This window comes from Salmo salar, chromosome 05 (assembly GCF_965601325.2).
Source record: "Salmo salar chromosome 05, fSalSal1, whole genome shotgun sequence".
Lineage (NCBI taxonomy): Eukaryota > Metazoa > Chordata > Actinopteri > Salmoniformes > Salmonidae > Salmo > Salmo salar.
Genome location: NC_138295.1, coordinates 22,311,273 through 22,333,170, shown reverse-complemented (window position 1 = coordinate 22,333,170; position 21,898 = coordinate 22,311,273). Strand labels below are relative to the sequence as shown.

General features: G+C 47.6%; 1 protein-coding gene across 1 annotated transcript in view; it reads left to right on the top strand.

Annotated features, from left to right (window-relative positions):
* The window catches only part of LOC106604464 (ecto-NOX disulfide-thiol exchanger 2-like), a 229,744-nt gene that overhangs the window by 64,720 nt on the left and 143,126 nt on the right, over positions 1–21,898 (top strand). The window lies entirely within an intron of this gene.

Sequence of the window (21,898 nt, the reverse complement as noted above, 5' to 3'; positions counted from 1 at the left end):
TTTTCATAGCCGATCATTCAGTTAGAGACAGCAGGTGCGGTAGAGAGAGCAGGTCCGGGACAAGGTAGCACATCCAGGGAACAGGTTCCATAGCCGCAGGCAGAACAGTTCAAACTGGAGCAGCAGCATGACCAGGTGGACTGGGGACAGCAAGGAGTCATCAGGCCAGGTAGTCCTGAGGCATGGTCCTAGGACTCAGGTCCTCCGATAGAAAGAGAGAGAGAAAGAGAGAAATAGAGAGAGAGAGAATTAGAGGGAGCATACTTAAATTCACACAGGACACTGGATAAGACAGGAGAAATACTCCTGATATAACAGACTGACCCTAGCTCCCCGACACATAAACTATTGCAGCATAAATACTGGAGGCTGAGACAGGAGGGGTCGGGAGACACTGTGGCCCTGTCCGACAATACCCCCGGACAGGGCCAAACAGGCAGGATAAAACCCCACCCACTTTGCCAAAGCACAGGCCCCACCAACCTACTACACTGAGACAAGCGCGAGTATAGCCCACGAAGATCTCCCACGTGTGAACCCGAGGGGGGCCCCAACCCGGACAGGAAGATCACATCAGTGACTCAACCCACTCAAGTGACACACCCCTCCTAGGGATGGCATAGAAGAGCACCAGTAAGCCGGTGACTCAGCCCCCGTAATAGGATTAGAGGCAGAGAATCCCAGTGGAGAGAGGGGAACCGGCCAGGCAGAGACAGCAAGGGCGGTTCCTCGCTCCAGTGTCTTTCCGTTCACTTTCACACCCCTGGGCCAGACTACACTGAATCATAGGACCTACTGAAGAGATGAGTCTTCAATAAAGACTTAAAGGTCGAGAGCGAGTCTGCGTCTCTCACATGGATAGCCAGACCATTCCATAAAAATGGAGCTCTATAGGAGAAAGATCTGCCTCCAACTGTTTGCTTAGAAATTATGTACGGCAAGACAAAATCGGAAAGATAGGTAGGAGCAAATTTTTTTATTTATTTTTTATTTCACCTTTATTTGACCAGGTTGGCCAGTTGAGAACAAGTTCTCATTTACAACTGCGACCTGGCCAAGATAAAGCAAAGCAGTGCAACCCAAACAACAGAGTTACACGTGGGATAAACAAACGTACAGTCAATAACACAATAGAAAAGTCAATATACAGTGTGTGCAAATGTAGTAAGATTAGGGAGGTAAGGCAATAAATAGGCCATAGTGGCGAAATAATTACAATTTAGCAATTAAACACTGGCGTGATAGATGTGCAGAAGATGAATGTGCAAGTAGAGATACTAGGGTGCAAAGGAGCAAAGAATACATAACAATATGGGGATGAGGTAGTTGGGTGGACTATTTACAGATGGACTGTGTACAGGTGCAATGATCGGTAAGCTGCTCTGACAGCTGATGCTTAAAGTTAGTGAGGGGGATATAAGGCTCCAGCATCAGTGATTTTTGCAATTCGTTCCAGTCATTGACAGCAGAGAACTGGAAGGAGAGGCGGCGAAACGAGGAGTTGGCATTGAGGATGACCAGTGAAATATACCTGCTGGAGTGCTTGCTACGGGTGGGTGCTGCTATGGTGACCAGTGAGCTGAGATAAGACAGGGGCTTTACCTAGCAAAGTCTTATAGATGACCTGGAGCCAGTGGGTTTGGCGACGAATATGAAGCGAGGGCCAGCCAATGAGATCATACAGGTCGCAGTGGTGGGTAGTATATGGGGCTTTGGTGACAAAACAAATGGCACTGTGATAGACTACATCCAATTTGCTGAGTAGAGTGTTGGAGGCTATTTTGTAAATGACATCGCCGAAGTCGAGGATCGGTAGGATAGTCAGTTTTACGAGGGTATGTTTGGCAGCATGAGTGAAGATGCGTTGTTGTGAAATAGGAAGCCGATTCTAGATTTAATTTTGGGTTGGAGATGCTTAATGTCTGTCTGGAAAGAGAGTTTACAGTCTAGCCAGCCACCTAGGTATTTGTAGTTGTCCACATATTCTAGGTCTGTATAGGTCTGTAACAGTTTGCGTCTAGAGTGTCTCCCCCTTTGAAGAGGGGGATGACCGCAGCAGCTTTCCAATCTTTTGGGATCTCAGACGATACAAAAGAGAGGTTGAACATGCTAGAAATAGTGGTTGCAACAATTGCGGTGGATAATTTAAGAAAGAAAGGGTCCAGATTGTCTAGCCCAGCTGATTGGTAGGGGTCCAGATTTTGCAGCTCTTTCAGAACATCAGCTATCTGGATTTGTGTGAAGGAGAAATGGGGGAGGCTTGGCCAAGTTGCTGTGGGGGATGCAGATCTGTTGACCGGGGTAGGGGTAGCCAGGTGGAAAGCATGGCCAGCCATAGAAAAATGCTTCTTGAAATTCTCGATTATTGTAGATTTATCGGTGGTGACTGTGTTTCCTAGCCTCATTGCAGTGGGCATTCGATTAGAAAGGCCTGCTCGCTTAGGTGTTTTAGGGAGCATTTGACAGTGATGAGGGGTGGTTGTTTGACCGCAGACCCATTACAGACGCAGGCAATGAGGCAGTGGTTGCTGAGATCCTGGTTGAAGACAGCAGAGGTGTAATTAGAGGGCAGGTTGGTCAGGATGATATCTGTGAGGGTGCCCGTGTTTACGGATTTAGTGTTGTACCTGGTGGGTTCCATGACAATTTGGGTGAGATTGAGGGGATCTAGCTTAGATTGTAGGATGGCCGGGGTGTTAAGCATATCCCAGTTTAGGTCACCTAACTCTACAAACTCTGAAGATAGATGGGGGGGGGGGGGGGGGGGGGGGGAATAATTCACATATGATGTCCAGGGTGTAACGTTCATCGCCTGGTGACGAGGAAGCGGACCAAAACGCAGCTGGGAGCGAACACATGTTTATTCAACACACTGGAATTAAACATGTACACAAAAATCAAGAAAAATGCAGATACGTTACGTGCTCAAACAAAGAGACAACACCCCACAAACAGCGTGGGGAAAACAGCAACTTAAATGTGATCCCAATCAGAGACAATTAGCGACAGCTGTCTCTGATTGGGAATCGACAGAACCCAACATAGAAATAACCCACCTAGAGCCTACACAAGGCTAAAACGTAAACCAAACACAAACCAATGAAAAATACCTAACATGACACACCCTGACCCAATATACCAGAGTTCACCTGGTCAGGGCGTGACAGAACCCCCCCCCCCAACGGTGCGTACTCCCGGCGCACCAAACTTAAGTCTATTAGGGGGGGGGGGGGGGGGACCCGGGTGGGCGCCTCACCCTCGGTGGAGGCTCTGGCCCCGGGCGTGTTCTCTCCCCCCCGCCTTCACCTTAACCCTACCCCTCTGGCCCGGACTGGACCACTGTGGAGCGGCATGCTCAGGCTCCGGAGCGGAGCCGTCGACCGGAACAGGATTGGGGACACGCACCACTAACCTGGTGCGGGGAGCAGGGACGGGCCGGACAGGACTGGGGACACGCACCACTGACTTGGTGCGGGGAGCAGGGACGGGCCGGACAGGACTGGGGACACGCACCACTGACTTGATGCGGGGAGCAGGGACGGGCCGGACAGGACTGGGGACACGCACCACTGACTTGGTGCGGGGAGCAGGAACGGGCCGGGCCGGACTGGGGACACGCACCACCAACCTGGTGCGGGGAACAGGGACGGGCCGGACAGGACTGGGGACACGCACCACTAACCTGGTGCGGGGAGCAGGGACGGGCCGGACAGGACTGGGGACACGCACCACTAACCTGGTGCGGGGAGCAGGAACGGGCCGGACAGGACTGGGGACACGCACCACTGACTTGGTGCGGGGAGCAGGGACGGGCCGGACAGGACTGGGGACACGCACCACTGACTTGGTGCGGGGAGCAGGGACGGGCCGGACAGGACTGGGGACACGCACCACTAACCTGGTGCGGGGAGCAGGGACGGGCCGCACAGGACTGGGGACACGCACCACTAACCTGGTGCGGGGAGCAGGGACGGGCCGGACAGGACTGGGGACACGCACCACTGACTTGGTGCGGGGAGCAGGGACGGGCCGGACAGGACTGGGGACACGCACCACCAACCTGGTGCGGGGAGCAGGGACGGGCCAGACAGGACTGTGAACACGTACTGGTGACCTGAAGCGTGGAGCCGGTTTAGCCACTCGTCCTGGCTGGATGCCCATCCTAGCACGGCATGTGCTGGGCATGTCCACCGGACGCACCGGGCTGTGCGTGCGCACTGGCGACACAGCGCGCAACTCCGCATACCATGGCTTGGTGCGGGGAGCAGGGACGGGCCGGGCAGGACTGTGGACACGCACCACTAGCCTGGTGCGGGGAGCAGGGACGGGCCAGACAGGACTGTGAACACGTACTGGTGACCTGAAGCGTGGAGCCGGTTTAGCCACTCGTCCTGGCTGGATGCCTATCCTAGCACGGCATGTGCTGGGCATGTCCACCGGACGCACCGGGCTGTGCGGGCGCACTGGCGACACAGCGCGCAACTCCGCATACCATGGTTCCTCCTCCAGATCTTCCCTCTGCAGGTCCTCTATCAACTGCCTCATCATCTTCGTCTCTTCCTCCGCCGTCATCCCCCACGAGAGCAGTGGTCTGGGCTCTTCCTCTGCCCTTCCGGACCACCCCATTAGCACCCCCAAAAAATTTCTTGGGGGTGTTTTCCGGGCCTCCTCGACCGCCGCCTGCGACTCCGTCTACCGGCTGGCTTTACCTCCTCGACCTGGGAATCCTTCCGCCAGGGTCCTTTCCCCGACATTATCTCCTCCCAGGTCCAGAACTCCTTCCCCTCGCGAGCCCATCTCTCGCGCTCCTTTTCCTCCCGCTGCTTGGTCCTGGTTCGGTGGGGTGTTCTGTAACGTTCGTCGCCTGGTGACGAGGAAGCGGACCAAAACGCAGCTGGGAGCGAACACATGTTTATTCAACACACTGGAATTAAACATGTACACAAAAATCAAGAAAAATGCAGATACGTTACGTGCTCAAACAAAGAGACAACACCCCACAAACAGCGTGGGGAAAACAGCAACTTAAATGTGATCCCAATCAGAGACAATTAGCGACAGCTGTCTCTGATTGGGAATCGACAGAACACAACATAGAAATAACCCACCTAGAGCCTACACAAGGCTAAAACGTAAACCAAACACAAACCAATGAAAAATACCTAACATGACACACCCTGACCCAATATACCCGAGTTCACCTGGTCAGGGCGTGACACAGGGCACAGCTGCGGGCTGAGGGGGTCTATAACAAGCGGCAACAGTGAGAGACTTATTTCTGGAAAGGTGTATTTTTAAAAGAAGAAGCTCGAACTGTTTGGGCACAGACCTGGATAGCATGACAGAACTCTGCAGGCTATCTCTGCAGTAGATTGCAACTCCACACCCTTTGGCAGTTCTATCTTGGTGGACAATGTTGTAGTTGGGGATGGACATTTCAGAATTGTTGGTGGCCTTCCTAAGCCTGGATTCAGACATGGCTAGGACATTAGGGTTGGCGGAGTGTGCTTAACCTGTTGGGTCTAGGGGGCAGCATTTGCACGTCTGGATAAAAAAAATGTACCCGATTTAATCTGGTTACTAATCCTACCCAGTAACTAGAATATGCATATACTTATTATATATGGATAGAAAACACTCTAAAGTTTCTAAAACTGTTTGAATGGTGTCTGTGAGTATAACAGAACTCATTTGGCAGGCAAAACCCTGAGACATTTTCTGACAGGAAGTGGATACCTGATGTGTTGTATTGACTTTAAACCTATCCCATTGAAAAACACAGGGCCTTAGGAATATTTTGGCACTTCCTATTGCTTCCACTAGATGTCACCAGCCTTTACAAAGTGTTTTGAGTCTTCTGGAGGGAGATCTGACCGAACAAGAGCCATGGAACGATGATGTCCCATTAGACACCTGGCGCGCGAGTTCATGTTGGGTACCCTCGTTCCAATACGTTATAAAAGAGTATGCATTCGTCCACCTTGAATATTATTCATGTTCTGGTTAAAAAAGGCCCTAATGATTTATGCTATACAACGTTTGACATGTTTGAACGAACGGAAATATATTTTTTCCCCTCGTTCATGACGAGAAGTCCGGCTGGCTTACATCATGTGCTAACGAGACGGAGATTTTTGGACATAAATGATGAGCTTTTTTGAACAAAACTACATTCGTTATGGACCTGTGATACCTGGAAGTGACATCTGATGAAGAGAATCAAAGGTAATGGATTATTTACATAGTATTTTCGATTTTAGATCTCCCCAACATGACGTCTAGTCTGTATCGCAACGCGTATTTTTCTGGGCGCAGTGCTCAGATTATTGCAAAGTGTGATTTCCCAGTAAGGTTATTTTTAAATCTGGCAAGTTGATTGAGTTCAAGAGATGTAAATCTATAATTCTTTAAATGACAATATAATATTTTACCAATGTTTTCTAATTTTAATTATTTAATTTGTGACGCTGACTTGACTGCCGGTTATTGGAGGGAAACGATTTCCTCAACATCAATGCCATAGTAAAACGCTGTTTTTGGATATAAATATGAACTTGATAGAACTAAAAATGCATGCATTGTCTAACATAATGTCCTAGGAGTGTCATCTGATGGAGATTGTAAAAGGTTAGTGCATCATTTTAGCTGGTTTTATGGTTTTGGTGACCCTGTCTTTGACTTGACAAAACATTACACACAACTCTTGTAAATGTACTGTCCTAACATACTCTAAATTTATGCTTTCGCCGTAAAACCTTTTTGAAATCGTAAAACGTGGTTAGATTAAGGAGATGTTTATCTTTCAAATGGTGTAAAATAGTTGTATTTTTGAAAAATTTGAATTTTGACATTTATTTGGATTCAAATTTGCCGCTCTTGAAATGCACCTGCTGTTGATGGAGTGCACCACGGGTGGCACGCTAGCGTCCCACCTAGCCCCAAGAGGTTAAGCAGTGAATAAATAAACTTAGGGAGGACGCTTCTTAACATGCATGAAACCAAGGCTTTTACGGTTACAGAAGTCAACAAATGATAGTGGCTGGGGAATAGGAGTGGAACTGGGGGCTACAGGGCCTGGGTTAACCTCTACATCACCAGAAGAACAGAGGAGGAGTAGGATAAGGGTACGGCTAAAGGCTATAAGAACTGGTCGTCTAGTGCATTGGGGACAGAGAATAAAAGGAGCAGATTTCTGGGCCTGGTAGAATAGATTAAAGACATAATATACAGACAAGGGTATGGTAGGATGTAATATCAGTGGAGGTAAACCAGGCGTTGAGTGACGATGAGAAAGGTTTCGTCTCTGTAGGCACCAGTTAAGCCAGGTGAGGTCTCCGCATGTGTGTGGGGTGGGACAAAAGAGCTATCTAAGGCATTTTAAGCAGGACTGAGGGCTCTACAGTGAAATAAAACAATAAGAACTAGCCAAGATAGCAGTAGACAAGGCATATTGACATTAGAGAGAGGCATAAAGCAATCACAGGTGTTGATCAGAAGAGCTAAGACAACAACGGGTAAATGGCGATGAATGTGCAGAGCGGGTCAATTAGGTACATACAGGACCTGAGTTCGAGGCTGGGGCCGACAGGTAAACAAAATGAGGTACCGTGTTATTGAAACTGTCCAGGGTGCATCAGCTGTGTAGCCGAGTGATCATAGGGTCAAAAGAGCAGCAATAGGTGAGTCAGGGTACCGTTTGGTAGTCACTACTACGCTAGGCGAGCAGGGGACACAGCATTCAGAAAAGCTAGTGGGCCAGGGCTAGTAGATGGTTCTTCGGCGACATCGTAACAGAATAGCCTGTTGAGACCACATCGGGCGATCACGTCGGCAGTCCAGTCGTGATGTATCGGCGGGGCTCCGTGTCAACAATAAAGGGTCCAGGCCAATTGGCATAGGAGGTATTGTAGCCCTAGAATTAGTTGATATATGGGCCTAGCTCGAGCCTAGCTCAAGGATAGCTGGTGCTTGCTTGGGGACAGAGGCGTTAGCTAACAGTAGCCACTTGTTTGCAGCTAACTAGCTGCGATGATCCGGTGTAATGATCCAGAGCAGCAGGAATCCGGTGATATGGTAGATAGAAGCAGTCCGATATGCTTTGGGTTGATATCGAGCTGTGCAGACTGGCAGGTGTTGTCCGAGCTAAGACTGGCTGATGACCCGGAAAAAGGTGAAGGCCGCTAGCCGTGGCTAACAAAGACTAGTAGCTAGTTAGCTGGCTAGCTCCTGATGGAAGTTCCAGTTATAAGGAATAAAAATAGCAGATCCGTACCACATTGGGTGAGGCGGGTTGCAGGAAAGTATATATAGTTCGTAGATAGAAAGTGAGACTAAGATATATATGAAAAAGACTGGCTATTTACACGGGATAAGACACGGGAACAAGACAAAGACAAATACACATGTCCTACTGCAACGCCATCTTGGATATTTAGGAATGCTTTTAGTAATGCTTTGTAGGTTAGCAGTAAAACCTTGACATCAGCCCTTGGCTGAACAGGAAGCCAGTGTAGAGAGGCTAGCACTGGAGTAGCCTTCCCTGTAGCTTAGTTGGTAGAGCATGGTGTTTGCAACGCATGGTGTTTGCAACGCATGGTGTTTGCAACGCATGGTGTTTGCAACGCATGGTGTTTGCAACGCGGGGCACGCCGGGTTGTGGGTTCGATTCCCACGGGGGGCCAGCACACACAAAAAAAGAATGTATGAAATGAAATGTATGAAATGTATGCATTCATTACTGTAAGTCGCTCTGGATAAGAGCGTCTGCTAAATGACTAAAATGTAAAAGAGTAATTTGATCACATTTTGGGGTTCTAGTCAAAATTCTAGCAACCGTGTTTAGCACTAACTGAAGTTTATTTAGTGCTTTATCTGGTAGCCGGAAAGTAGAGCATTTCAGTAGTCTAATCTAGAAGTGACAAAAGAATGGATACATTTTTCGACATCATTTTTGGACAGAAAGTTTCGCGTTGTTTTGCGTATCAATTCATAAACCATGTGCCATGGAATGGGTACATCGAAAATCTCTTAAGTTAACAATATGTTTCCGAATGACATCACCAAGAGGTAAAATATATAGTGAAAACAATAGTGGTCCTAAAACAGAACCTTGAGGAACACCGAAATGTACAGTTGATTTGTCAGAAGACAAACCATCAACAGAGACAAACTGATATCTTTCTGTCAGATAAGATCTAAACGAGGCCAGAACTTGTCCGTGTAGACCAATTTGGGTTTCCAATCTCTCCAAAAGAATGTGGTGATCGATGGAATAAAAAGCAGCACTAAGGTCTAGGAGCACGAGGAGAGATGCAGAGCCTTGGTCTGACTCCATTAAAAGGTAATTTACTACCTTCACTGGTGCAGTCTCAGTGCTACCTTCTCTATTACCTAAGTGCTGACTATGACTGAAACCAGCTCAAGGTTCATCTCTCTCCTCACAGTTCATTTATGCAGCCATAAGCCTTCTCTTCCTCTCTCCTGCATTGTAAATGCCAATATTGACTCCAGCGGTCTGGTCTAAAATGCAAGGGAATGAAAAGGTGTCAAGGTCTCTCTGTAACTGATCTGTCCCAGAGAAGTTCTGCAGGGCCTTATCGTCTCCACATCACAATTCGGACAGCTTACAAACTCTCCAGCCTAGCAGTAGGTGTTATAGGTACACACACATTCTAAACAGACACACATGCACACGTACACACACACATGCACACATGCACGCCCACCCACCCACCCACCCACCCACCCACCCAAACACACACAGACACACCTCGCGGACACACATGGATAGCACCAGACAGCTAAAAAGCCGCTCAGGAATGGATTGTTTGACACTGTTGCTTGTGTGAGACTCACTGGATATAGAGGGAGACACTGATCTACGTTCACATCTCCTCAGAGAGAAAGAAAGAGCGAGAGAGGGGGAGGGAAGGGGGAATAGAGAGAGAGGTGGAGAGGGAGAGAGAGAAGGGGGAGAGAGAGATAAAGAGGGGGAGAGATGGAGAGAGAGAGATGGGGGAGTGAGAGAGGGAGGGCGAGGGGGAAAAGAGAGGGAGATAGAGAGAGAGGGTGATAGCGAGAGAGGAGGGAGAGAGAAAGCGAGAGAGAGAGGTATAGAGAGAGAGGGGGATAGAGACAGTGAGGGGTAAGAGAGAGGGAGAGAGGAGGGAGCGAGAGAGAGAGATGGGGAGGGAAGGGGAGAGAAAGAGAGATAGAGAGACCTTTGTGAGTGTAGTGTTTACTGTAAAAAAAAATGTTTATTTTACTTTTGTTTATTATCTAGTTCACTTGCTTTGGCAATGTAAACATCTGTTTCACATGCAAATAAAGCCCCTTAAATTGAAATGTAATTGAATCGAGAGAAGAGAGAGGGGGGGGTGGGGAGGTAGGTGGAAGAGAGAGAGGGGGGGAGAGGGGGAGAGAGAAGGGGGGAGAGAGAAAGAGGGGGGGGAGAGGGGTGGAGACAGAAAGGGAGAGGGGGTGAGAGAGAGGATGAGAGACAAAGCGAGGGGGTTGAGAGAGGGGGAGAGAGAGAGACAGAGAGAGCGAGAGAGAGGGAGGGAGGCTCCATCTGTAATAGGAAGTGTGACCTCTGTGAAGACAGAGCCTCCATCTGTAATATGAGGAGTGACCTCTGTGAAGACAGGGACTCCATCTGTAATAGGAAGAGTGACCTCTGCAAAAACAAGACACTGTGGTGTGTAAAACATGCCAGGCTGCAGGTTCGATGCCCCCTCCGTCTCTCCTCTCATTCTCTTTTCTTTTCTCCACTCATCCCCTCCTTCTTTTGGGGTCACGTCCAGTTCATTACCGGACTACCTCGGTGTCCTTGAGTTCATGTCAGCCAGGCTATGCATCATGTCATCATGTCACCATACACCACATACATTTAGTGTTAAGCTTGTGGTATCCCGGAAGGTCTACCCGGGGGGTTGGTGATAGAGGGGAGGTACGTGCCGCGACTTTGGCTCCCTCTGCTGGGAGTTCACGGGCTGGGCACCACGACGATGATGGCCCATGTACAGGTAATTAGTGGAGTGTGCCAACCAGCCATGCAGGCCACATAAAGGGAGCACTGTGGCACACCGTGAGGGAAGACAGAGAGACAGACACGGAGCAGAACCTGAGAAGAAGGACTGAGTAAAACCTCCATTATTTTGTTGTTATGTTTATTTTGTTGCCTAGTAAAGTCGTGTTTTCTGACTAGAACCTCTCTGTCTCTCAACCCGAGCGTACAGAGATTACCATGGAGGAACCGGTGGATCAGTTTATCCTCAGCCAGCAGAAGCAACAGGCTCTACAGGAGCAAGCGCTGGAGGAGCAGCGCCACAAAACCTCAGACTGGAAGCGGAGATATGGTGGGATGGCTCAGGAGTCTAGCCCGAATCAGTTCCTAGTCAAGTTAATGGAGGAAGATGATGTGGAGATGTATTTGTGCACCTTCGAGAGGACGGTGCAGAGGGAAAGATGGCCCAAGCCCAGCCTTTTGACACCCTATCTCTCCGGAAAGGCCCAGAAGGCCTACTTTGACCTGAACGCCGACCAGGCAGCAAATTATGAGGGACTCAAACGTGAGATCCTGAGCCGTTATGGATTCAGCCTTGCATGCCGTGCACAAATGTTCCACGACTGGGCCTTTGACTCCACCCTCTCCCCCCGCGCTCAGATGAGCAACCTGGTGCGCCTGACCAAGGGCTGGCTACTGACCGACGTAACGTCCCTCCCGATAATCGATAAGGTCATCCTGGATCGGTACCAATTCCTTCAGAGCCTGGAGGAATTGCTGACCATGGTGGAACACCCAGGACCTGCTGAAAGGAGCCCGGGCAGAGAGAGTGGATGTGGGGAGGGGTAAAACATGCACCTAGAGAGGCGAGGGCCTGAAGGGGGCCCGGACGGAACCAGCCAAGGCCATGAAGCAGGAGGGCGACCCGAACCGACGAGGACATCCACTGCTGGACCTAGATCAGAGGGGCTGCTCCCTGGTGAGACAAAACTATGACTTGTCAGTGAAGAGCACTTTTTGCCAGTCCTGTCTGGTCCAGCGACGGTGGGTTTGTGCCCATAGGCGACATTGTTGCCGGTGATGTCTGGTGAGGACCTGCCTTTAAACAGGCCTACAAGCCCTCAGTCCAGCCTCTCTCAGCCTATTACGGACAGTCTGAGCACTGATGGAGGGATTGTGCGTTAATGTAAATGTAAATTCAATCACATGGTGAGTTTTTGTGTTGATTTCACAATGAATTCACGTTAGTTGACAACTCAACCAAATGTAAATCAAAACTAGACGTTGAAGTGACGTCCGTGCCTGGTGAGGAGCTCTTTATAATGTAGCACAAGCACAAACGAGCTTAGGTTTTATTGTATAATGGCGGGCAAAGTTTAAATGGAGTTGAAAGTGACAACTAACCTCACATTACATGTGACAACACCCCCCCACCACCACCCCAGTATCATGGAGAATTTACAAAGAAATTACCAATATATATATTCAGCTGAAGTCGGAAGTTTACATACACCTTAGCCAAATACATTTAAACTCAGTTTTCACAATTCCTGACATTTAATCCTAGTAAAAATTCCCTGTTTTAGGACAGTTAGGATCACCACTTTATTTTAAGAATGTGAAATGTCAGAATAATAGTAGAGAGAATTATTTATTTCAGCTTTTATTACTTTCATCACATTCCCAGTGGGTTAGAAGTTTACATACACTCAATTAGCATTGCCTTTAAATGGTTTAACTTGGGTCAAACGTGTCGGGTACCCTTTCACACGCTTCCCACAATAAGTTGGCTGAATTTAGGCCCATTCCTGGTGTAACTGCTGGTGTAACTGGGTCAGGTTTGTTGGCCTCCTTGCTCGCACAAGCTTTTTCAGTTCTGCCCACACATTTTCTATGGGATGGAGGACCGGGCTTTGTGATGGCCACTCCAATACCTTGACTTTGTTGTCCTTAAGCCATTTTGCCACAACTTTGGAGGTATGCTTGGGTTCATTGTCCATTTGGAAGATTCATTTGCGACCAAGCTTTAACTTCCTGACTGATGTCTTGAGATGTTGCTTCAATATATCCACATAATTGTCTTACCTCATGATGCCATCTATTTTGTGAAGTGCACCAGTCCCTCCTGCAGCACAGCACCCCCTCAACATGATGCTGCCAGCCCCGTGCTTCACGGTTGGGATGGTGTTCTTCGGCTTGCAAACCTCTCCCTTTTTCCTCCAAACATAACGATGGTCATTATGGCCAAACAGTTATATTTTTGTTTCATCAGACCAGAGGACATTTCTCCAAAAAGTACGATATTTGCCCCCATGTGCAGTTGCAAACCGTAGTCTGGCTTTTTTATTACGGTTTTGGAGCAGTGGCTTCTTCCTTGCTGAGTGGCCTTTCAGGTTATGTCGATATAGGACTTGTTTTACTGTGGATGTAGATACCTTTGTACCAGTTTCCTCCAACATCTTCACAAGGTCCTTTGCTGTTGTTCTGGGGTTGATTTGCACTTTTCGCACCAAAGTACGTTCATCTCTAGGTGACAGAATGTGTCTCCTTCCTGAGCGGTATGACGGCTGTGTGGTCCCATGGTGTTTATACTTGCGTACTATTGTTTGTACAGATGAACATGGTACCTTCAAGCATTTGGAAATTGCTCCCAAGGATGAACCAGACTTGTGGAGGTCTCCAACTTTTTTTCTGTTGTCTTGGCTGATTTCTTTTGATTTTCCCATGATGTCAAGCAAAGAGTCACTGAGTTTGAAGGTAGGCCTTGAAATACATCCACAGATACACCTACAATTGACTCAAATGATGTCAATTAGCCTATCAGAAGCTTCTAAAGCCATGACATAATTATCGTGCTTTTTCCAAGCTGTTTAAAGGCACAGTCAACTTAGTGTATGTAAACTTCTGATCCACTGGAATTGTGATACAGTGAATTATAAGTGAAATAATCTGTCTGTAAACAATTGTTGGAAAAATTGCTTGTGTCATGCACAAAGTAGATGTCCTAACCGACTTGCCAAAACTAAAGTTTAACAAGAAATGTAGTGACACCAACCTAAGTTTTAATGACTCCAACCTTAGTGTATGTAAATTTCCGACTTCAACTGTATATATATATATATACACACTCCTCAGTGTTTTGGCATGCTGACATGAATTGACCAGTTGGATGAGTTCTTTCAAAGAATTCACCCATTTAAAAACAAAATCTCCCCAATTTTGTGACTACTATCTTGTCTCATCTCTGCATCTCCCCAATGGGCTCGGGAGAGGCGAAGGTCAAGTCATGCATCCTCCAAAACATGACCCACCAAGCTGCGCTTCTTGAGACCCGCTCGCTTAACCCGGAAGCTAGCTGTACCAATGTGTCGGAGGAAACACTGTTCAACTGACGACCGGGCCCCAAATTCACACATTTTAACCCCAAAAATATTACACAGCATTTATATTGGGAGTAGTTAACACTGTGACAACCAACCCATGAGACAACCAACACCAGTCTCCCCAAAAGTGTTTTTTGAAGATGAAGATATGCACTTCATAATTGTGTTTTGAGGTCTCCTGTGACCTTCAGACTGTCCATAGACTGTCTCGCTCAGAGTAAAAACACTTACTGGGATCGCTCCTTTAATATCTCCTCTCGGGGAAAAGTTTCTGTCTAGGGACTTTTTCAAAGAAAACTCACTTGTCAGATTTGGGAAGAATCAATTTCAGCCTAAACTAAAACCAAAGCTCTTTGTCTTGTGGGGCTTTGGGAATCCAGGCTCCTTCAATAAACAGAACACAGTCTGGAGTCGCTACCCCTTAAGCACACAAGGCTTTCATGTTGTGTGTGTTTTCATGGTATGTGTCTTCCTTCACTGTGTGTGTTCAGTGTGTGTTCAGTATCTGTCTTCACTGTGTGTGTTCATTGTGTGTCTTCAGTGTGTGTCTTCACTGTGTGTGTTCAGTGTGTGCGCTGTCACAGGATGACACCTCTCAAAGTAGAGAGATAATCAAATGAGGAAAAGTCACTGTCCACATTACCTTTAAAACGCTGCTCTCCTGTACATCATCTATATATGACTCTGTTCCACTTTACCTTCAAAAAAATTCAATATTAACTTTGTCGTCTTGTTCAATTTTACCTTTAGAACCCTGTTCCACTTTACTTTTAAAACAATATTCAACGTTAACTTCATAGTCTTGTTCCATTTTACCTTTAGAGCCCTGTTCCACTTTACCTTTAGCACCATATTCCCCATTATTAATATTAACTTTGTCGTCTTGTTCAATTTTACCTTTAGAACCCTGTTCCACTTTACTTTTAAAACAATATTCAACGTTAACTTCATAGTCTTGTTCCATTTTACCTTTAGAGCCCTGTTCCACTTTACCTTTAGCACCATATTCCCCATTACCTTTAGAGCCTTGTTGAACTTCACCTCTAGAATCCTGTTCCACTTTACATTTATAATCCTGTTTGTCTATAATTTTAGAACTCTGTTCCACTATACCTTTAGAATCCTGTTTGTCTTTACCTCTACAATTTTGATCTACTATCTTTAGAATCCTGTTTGTCTTTAACTTTATAACCCTGTTCCACTCTACCTTTAGAATCCTGTTTGTCTTTAACTTTAGAACCCTGTTCCATTTTACCTTCAGAATCCTGTTTGTCTTTAACTTTAGAACCATGTTCCACTATATATTTAGAATCCTGTTTGTCTTTACCTCTAGAACCTTGTTCCACTTTACCTTTAGAACCCTGTTTGTCTTTTAATTTAGAACCCGGTTTCACTTTACATTTAAATCAAATCAAATCACATTTTATTGGTTGCATACAAATATTTAGCAAGCATTTCACTTCCACAAGAAATGCTTGTGGAAAAATCACCTTGAGTTCGTCTACTTTATTGTCCAGGGACTGAACATTAGCGAGTAATATACTCAGAAGCGGCGGATGGTTTGGACGCCTCCTGAGTTGGACTAAAAGTCCTCTCCAAATATCTCCTCTCCTGTGGCATCTTGAAGCAGCCTCTGGGATAAGTGGAATAGCCTTGGGGGGTACGAACAAAGGATACAATTCAGGAAAGTCATATTTCTGGTCAAAATGCTGGTGAGTTACCTCTGCTCTAATATCCAAAAGATATTTCTGGCTGTATGTAATAATGCAAAAAACATTCTGAGCTAATAATGTGAGAAATAACACACACACAAACAAAATACATGCTGCAAAGTTGCTTAGGAGCCAGGAAGCAGGTGACCATGTCCATTGGCGCCATCTTCAGAGTGGGACTGAGGATGGGGTTGGGGCTGTTTAGTTAGGGCTGATGATGGGGTTGGGGCTCTTTAGTTAGGGCTGATGATGGGGTTGGGGCTCTTTAGTTAGGGCTGATGATGGGGTTGGGGCTGTTTAGTTAGGGCTGATGATGGGGTTGGGGCTGGTTAGATAGGGCTGAGGATGGGGTTGGGGCTGGTTAGATAGAGCTGAGGATGGGGTTGGGGCTGGTTAGATAGAGCTGAGGATGGGGTTGGGGCTGGTTAGATAGGGCTGAGGATGGGGTTGGGGCTGGTTAGATAGAGCTGATGATGGGGTTGGGGCTGGTTAGATAGGGCTGAGGATGGGGTTGGGGCTGGTTAGATAGGGCTGAGGATGGGGTTGGGGCTGGTTAGATAGGGCTGAGGATGGGGGCTGGTTAGATAGGGTTGAGGATGGGGTTGGTTAGTTAGGGTTGAGGATGGGGGTTGGTTAGATAGGGCTGAGGATGGGGTTGGGGCTGGTTAGATAGGGCTGAGGATGGGGTTGGGGCTGGTTAGATAGAGCTGAGGATGGGGTTGGGGCTGGTTAGATAGAGCTGAGGATGGGGTTGGGGCTGGTTAGATAGGGCTGAGGATGGGGTTGGGGCTGGTTAGATAGAGCTGAGGATGGGGTTGGGGCTGGTTAGATAGAGCTGAGGATGGGGTTGGGGCTGGTTAGATAGGGCTGAGGATGGGGTTGGGGCTGGTTAGATAGAGCTGATGATGGGGTTGGGGCTGGTTAGATAGGGCTGAGGATGGGGTTGGGGCTGGTTAGATAGGGCTGAGGATGGGGTTGGGGCTGGTTAGATAGGGCTGAGGATGGGGTTGGGGCTGGTTAGATAGGGCTGAGGATGGGGGCTGGTTAGATAGGGTTGAGGATGGGGTTGGTTAGTTAGGGCTGAGGATGGGGGTTGGTTAGTTAGGGCTGAGGATGGGGGTTGGTTAGTTAGGGCTGAGGATGGGGGTTGGTTAGTTAGGGCCGAGGATGGGGTTGGGAATGTTTAGTTAGGGCTGAGGATGGGGGTTGGGGATGGTTAGTTAGGGGTGAGGATGGGGCTGATTAGTTAGGGCTGAGGATGGGGTTGGTTAGTTAGGCCTGAGGATGGGGTTGGGGATGGTTAGTTAGGCCTGAGGATGGGTTTGGGGCTAGTTAGGCCTGAGGATGGGTTTGGGGCTGGTTAGGCCTGAGGATGGGTTTGGGGCTGGTTAGGCCTGAGGATGGGTTTGGGGCTGGTTAGGCCTGAGGATGGGTTTGGGGCTGGTTAGGCCTGAGGATGGGTTTGGGGCTGGTTAGGCCTGAGGATGGGGTTGAGGCTGGTTAGTTAGGGCTGAGGATGGGGCTGGGGCTGGTTATTTAGGGCTGTTGTATACATACATTACACAATACCATCAGCCTGGCATCCTGTCATAAACTGTCAGAGGCACTTAGGAAAGCTCTCAGTCATCACCTCTCATCTCTCCTCCTTTAACCCTTTCATCTCTCCTCCTTTACCCGTTCATCTCTCCTCTTACACCACTTCATCTTTCCTTTCTCAGACTTGGGCCAGGGCATATATTCTTCTGCTCTTATTCCCTCCACTGTCCTCTGAATGTATCCTTTCTTGACACCTCTACGTTCTCCTGCTCTGCTTCCTCTGTCTCCCATTCTTTTGTCTCTGCTCCAATAATCCTTCCTCTCTCTCTCATCTCTCAGTCCGCTCCCTGTCTCTCTATTCATCTCTCGTTGTCACTTGGGTTTCTCATGAAAGGCAGAGCGTTTTAAAGGAGAGGTGTCTTTAGACCCCTATTTCAGAGAAATAGTATTTATTAGGGCGGCAGGTAGCCTAGCGTATTTTCTTGATACCTACGGGGGTCCTAAAATTCCAAATCAAATAGCTAAATGATCCTTCGTATATAAAACAATTCCATATGTTATATTAGTAGAAACCCAGCCCGGCCCTTAGGGGTTTTAAAAATGCTTCAGACATTTGTAATTTCCACTTTGAAATTTCAAACTTAATTATATCCACATAATAATTCACATTTCCTGTTGCTGCAGGATTATTTTCCTGCTGTAGCAAACTGGAGCAAAAAAGATCCTACAAGTGTGTGTGTGTGTGTGTGTGTGTGTGTGTGTGTGTGTGTGTGTGTGTGTGTGTGTGTGTGTGTGTGTGTGTGTGTGTGTGTGTGTGTGTGTGTGTGTGTGTGTATGAGGTGAGGGTTAAAGGAGCCTGGTGAGTCAGTGGCCCTGTCATCCCCAGGGCAGCAGGGCAACAGGCTGCATATGGTGGCCATCACAGGGAGCAGGACCTCCAGGCTACCCTGACACTATACAGCCCCTCACACTGACCTTGATCTGAATAACAACAGCCCTGCAGAACAGTATTTTCTCACACACAAGCCCCGCAGTCTCACTCTCTTTCTTTCTCAATATCTCTGGCTAGGAGCATGTCAATGTGCATCTCCATCCAGCCCCCCTCTCTCTCTCTGTCTAGGAGCATGTCAATGTGCATCTCCATCCAGCCCCCCTCTCTCTCTCTGTCTAGGAGCATGTCAATGCGCATCTCCATCCAGCCCTCTCTATCTCTCTGGCTAGGAGCATGTCAATGTGCATCTCCATCCAGCCCCCCTCTCTCTCTCTGTCTAGGAGCATGTCAATGCGCATCTCCATCCAGCCCTCTCTATCTCTCTGGCTAGGAGCATGTCAATGTGCATCTCCATCCAGCCCCCCTCTCTCTCTGGTTAGGAGCATGTCAATGTGCATCTCCATCCAGCCCTCTCTCTCTCTCTCTGTCTAGGAGCATGTCAATGTGCATCTCCATCCAGCCCCCCTCTATCTTCTCTTTTCTATCTCTATTTTTAATTCGTCCGATTCTCTCTCCGTTCTCTGTCTCTTTTCTATCTCTCTCGCAGGTTGTTTTTTTGGGATGAATCTTGTCCTGGAGGCAGAGCTGAGCGATTTCCACTAGATGGACCAGCTGCAAAGTCAAAATTAGCTATATATATTTGCCTTTTGGTCGTAATTTAAGGTTAAGGTCAGACATAAGGTTAGCAGTGTGGTTAAGGTTAGGGTTAAGGTTAGGGTTAGGTTTAAAATCGGGCTTTTAAGACTTTGTGGCTGTGCCATCTTGTGGCTACCTGCAGAGCTGCCTTCAGTACATGAGTCATCCCAATAAATGCCAACCTGCGTCCTCCTCTGCCTCTGCTCTTTCACAAAGCACTCCTCACATCTCAGCCAGCAAAAGAGACTTCTAAAGGAAGTGGCTGTATGAGAGTGTCTGTCCATAATTACATGGGACTGAAGAGAAAGAGGACAGATGCCCTTCAAATCCCCTACGAAGTGGAGAAGCTAGGCAGGTCGTGTGTGTGTGTGTGTGTGTGTGTGTGTGTGTGTGTGTGTGTGTGTGTGTGTGTGTGTGTGTGTGTGTGTGTGTGTGTGTGTGTGTGTGTGTACGTAATTGTGTGAGTAATTGTTAAATCAAAATAAAATGGTATTTGTCACATGCTTCGTAAATAACAGGTGTACATCTGCAACATTTGCACTGAGCAACATTCACACTGAGCAACATCCGCACTGAGCAACATCTGCACTGAGCTAGAGCTGCTGCTTTCAAGGAGTGGGACACTAATCTGGACGCTTATAAGAAATCCCACTACGCCCTATGACAAACCATCAAACAGCAATACATGACCAAGATAGAATCCTACCACACCAACTCTGACACTCGTCGGATGTGGCAGGGCTTGCAAACTATCATGGTTTACAAAAGGAAACCCAGCCGCGAGCTGCCCACTGACGCAAGCCTACCAGATGAGCTAAATGCCTTCTATGCTCGCTCCGAGGCAAGCAACACTGAACTATGCATGAGTGCACCGGATGCTTCCAGACGACTGTGTGATCACGCTCTCCGTAGCCAATGTGAGTAAAACCCTTCAACAGGTTAACATTTACAAGCCCGCAGGGCCAGACGGATTACCAGGACGTGAACTCAGAGCATGTGTTGACCAGCTGGAAAGTGTATTCACTGACATTTTCAACCTCTCCCTGACTCAGTCTGTAATACCTACATGTTTCAAGCAGACCACCATAGTCCCTGTGCCCCAAAACACTGAGGTAACCTTTCTAAATGTCTACCGCCCCGTAGCACTCATATCTGTAGCCATGAAGTGCTTTGAAAGGCTGGTCATGGCTTACATCAACACCATCATCCCAGATACCCTGGACCCATTCCAATTTGCAAAAAAGTTAAGATCAGCGTAAAAAAACTATTTTGACCCTGTATTGAGATTAACTTTACTGCAGTGTTGCTGATGTCCTTTGCTCAGGTGTGAAGTGTGTGTGTGGGGGATCACAGCGTGCTGAAGTGTGTGTGGGGGATCACAGCGTGCTGAAGTGTGTGTGAGGGATCACAGCGTGCTGAAGTGTGTGTGAAGGATCACAGCATGCTGAACTGTGTGTGAAGGATCACACCGTGCTGAAGTGTGTGTGCTCCTCCCCATCACTCCTTCCTGCTATGAACACTCAACACAGTAAGAGAGTTACCAGTGCGTTGGTGTGCATTGGTGTTTATGCCTCACTATCTACCAGGAAATGTAGCAGGTTAGTGTTTTTCATCATGAATCTTGTTCTGGAGGCAGCTTTGCAGAGTGGTCACTAGCTGGCACACCCACAAAGTCATAAAATCTGATTTTAAACCTAACCCTAACCTTAACCACACTGCTAACCCTAATGCCTAACCTTAAATTAAGACCAAAAAGCACATTTTGGTTTTCATTATATTTTACATTATAGCCAGGTCTGCCTCCAGGACAAGACTCATGACAATAAATGTCAACTTGCAGAAATGTATGGTGTGGAAAGAAAACATGTTAGTCACTAACCACCAATGGACAGGAAACAGTCCCAGACACACCATACAGCTACCACACTGTTCAGTCTGTCAGGTAGAATCACTGAGACAGTGGTAGATAATGAAGATGTCTTTATCTATGCCAATCACGACACATCACATCTCATGACTTCAGAAACAAGATAAATGATATCCCTTCGAAGAGGAATCACTCCAGAGCTGCTGCAGTTTGTCTGGGGCTGCTGTATGTTCTCCTACTTGCTCGGATCACAGGCCTGTGTCTCTACTATAATGGTGTTCTTGGCAGTTATGAGAAAAACTGTAAAACCAACTCCACAGCAGAGAGAGACCAGTTACAGAGTAGTAACAACGCCATGACTAAAGAGAGGGACCATCTCCAGACAAAACTCTCCATGCTAAAGCAACATTCTCAACTGGGATGGAGGTATTTCAGCGGCAGTTTGTACCACATCTCTAAAGGGACTAAATTGTGGACGGTGTGTGTGTGTGTGTGTGTGTGTGTGTGTGTGTGTGTGTGTGTGTGTGTGTGTGTGTGTGTGTGTGTGTGTGTGTGTGTGTGTGTGTGGGGGGGGGACGCTGTAGTGTAGTGCCCTAATAATCTGTAGGGTCAGGAGGAGATGATTGGTGGGCCGAGTTCCAGAGAGAAGGACTTTAGCTGAACAACAGTGGCACAGTCTGGTCCTCTGGGAGGGCTAAGCTTTACAATAAAAATACATATTCTGTAACTGGAACGCTTCAGCATAAGGGTCTCTGCTCTGCTACCACA